The sequence below is a fragment of the Lactuca saligna genome, chromosome 3 (genome assembly GCF_052625555.1).
Source record: "Lactuca saligna cultivar CGN05327 chromosome 3, ASM5262555v1, whole genome shotgun sequence".
Lineage (NCBI taxonomy): Eukaryota > Viridiplantae > Streptophyta > Magnoliopsida > Asterales > Asteraceae > Lactuca > Lactuca saligna.
The window spans coordinates 35,008,494-35,011,439 of record NC_136419.1 but is presented as its reverse complement, the minus strand read 5'-3'; positions in this window follow the sequence as shown (position 1 = coordinate 35,011,439).

Sequence of the window (2,946 nt, the reverse complement as noted above, 5' to 3'; positions counted from 1 at the left end):
AAAGTTAATTACCCTCAAGAGTCATTTTCCCATAAATAATTATATAAGAAAAAGTAAAACAATTAAATAAAATAAAATAAGGGGTATGTTAGTAACTGACAATGCTTTTAACGGAAGTTTTCTAATACAGTTAGACGAAAGGACCAATACTGCAATAATTAGAAACCATGGGGATGAGGCATAACAACTTTTCAAAGGTTAGACTAAAACTGAAATTTTGACTACGCCATATGGAATATTTATGTAGTTTACTCTTTTATTTATTTATTTATTAAAAGATGTGTGCAAATTTTAAAAGAGGCTTGTGATTGTATTATAGGAGAAAATGAATTGCAAATCTTTTAGGTCAATGGTTTTTTAAAAAACGCCAATTTGCAAACAAAATGTCTAACTGCTTGTAGATGAAAGAAATCAACAAATCGTTGGAAAAAAAAAAACAAATAACACCTAAATGTTTGAAAAAAAACAAATCATTCAGAGCTCATACGAAAAAGTTATGGTAGTTCAGTGTTGATTAAAATTACGTACAAACTAAAAGCAGCTCAATGGCTTAACGTATGTTGTTTAAGGATGTATAACTTAACCAATTAAGGTGGTTCTTGAGCCTAAGGGGTAACCAAGGCAAAGAATTAAAATAAAATAAAAAACAATTTAAAAAGAAAAAAAAAAACCTCAGATTATTCAGAGCTCATATACAAAAACGTTATGATTGTTCAAAGTTGACTAAAAAATCTGCATAACCTAAAAACAACACAACAACCCTAACAACCCTTGGTTAAGGCTCTGTAATTTAGCCAATTCGCATCCAATTAAGGTGGCTCTTAAGCCTAAAGTATAACCAAAACAAAAGAACTAAATATTGAAAAAATAAGCTCATTTCAACCTTGTACGAAAAAGTTATGAGGGTCAGAAAGTGGCACTTCAAATTCCGGTTCTAAACCTGAAAAAATCAAGAACCAAAGATCGGACAAAAACCAAAACGGGCTTTTAGGAATATGGGGCGGATGAACCCTACAAGATTCGTGGGTAATATGCATATTGTTGCAAAGCCTAACACCAACATTGTTTGTAATTTTTTGTGATAGGTTTTCGGAAATTGGATTGACATAGGCATGCTAATTCCTAGGGGTATGCGTGGTGCGGTTTGGTGTGGTTTAGAGTCAAAACCGTAAACCGCACATCATATGCGGTTTGAATATTTTAGAAACCGCAAACCGTACCACAGATGTTTAAAACCGCGTTATGTGTGCGGTTTGATGCGGGCGGTTTATGCGGTTTGGTTGCGGTTTGATGAGTTGTTCAACAATAAATCTATCAAAAAACCAAAATACTAACCGGGTTAAAAAGATTGATTGCTTTCATTTTATAAAAACAAATACAATTTCCAGTTAAATCGTTTTTAATAAATTGATTTATGCTACTATAGTTTTGTAAGTATCATTGTTATTGTTTGATATTACCTTGTATAGTAAACCGTGAAATCTTGATCCAATAGTAATTTAATGTTACGTTATAGATATTTGGTTATTGTAAGAAATATATTTATATACATCGTTTCTAAATCGCGATTTGAAGTTATAACAAAGTAAAGAAAAAAAAGTATGTATGTATGTATATATATATATATATATATATATATATATATATATATATATATATATATATATATATATATATATAACATGTAGTGCGGTGCGGTTTGAACCGCAGTTTTATAAATACAAACCGCAAACCACACCGCATAGTGCGGTTTGATAAAAAGATGAACCACAAACCGCACTACGAAATTTTAAACCGTATTATACGGTGCGGTGTGGACGCTTTGTGCGGTTTTTTGCACACCCCTAAATTGCTATGATGCTACATCAGATCCTTCCATATGAATGTTTAATTGCCATGGAGAGATTAAGATTTTCGGTAGTGTTTAAAAGATATGAGTTATGTATTGTCTTGGATTTTGATTAGTGTGTGTTCTAATTATCGACCATACCATCTACATAGGGCCGGCTCGATGTAGAAGTTTTTTAAGTTAGGACTTAGGGCCCCCAATTTTAAGGGGCCTTATATTTTCCAAAATCCAAAAGTTTATTCCATTATAAAATCCAATCCGGTAACCACAAAATAAATGAAGCGGAAGAATAAATCAATGATCGTTGCATTCATGAAACTGAAACGACATTGCATTCTTCTACCGATTCTATTTTTTGCGACTTATTCATCTCATCTATTTTTGATTTCCAAGTATAGTAAAGGTTAAAGGGCTCCAAATTTTTGACTTGCTTAGAGCCCCTAAAATGATTGAACCTCCATACATCCACACTATCAGAAATAAAATCATGAATATGCTCTACTTTGATCTACACAATCAAAATTCTACAAAAAATATAAGACATAACTTCACAATAATTTGATCACTTTTCTTTGTTAATACGCTACTACTGGAATTCGTATAACACTGTGATGATCCGATGAAGAATGACAAAATGGAAATATTTATTGTATAACTAAATGCACTTGTTCTTTGAAATTATTCCATAATCAACAGTATTTAATTTTGGTTATTAAATTATTAGTTCACAAGTCACAACCTTCTTGAACTACCGTAGAAGTCAAAGTGGAAATATTCATGATTGTACTTGATCTTTGAAACTATTTAATAATTAGCGGTATTTTATTTTGGTTATTAAGTTATTAGTTTGCATCCTTCCTAAACTACACTAGAAGGATTAATTAACATATTAATCTCATTTCTCAGCTAATATTTTGATCAATTGCTATTAAATGTGTTTACACAAAAAGTAGGAAACTATTTAATTTCTTATTTATATTTTAAAGAAATTAAATATATTCTTACATTTTATTTCTACTTATCATCGTACCATATTAAATGTTGACATGTGTCATATTTAATGATACATTTAATGAAATTTGATAGTATTTTAGTCC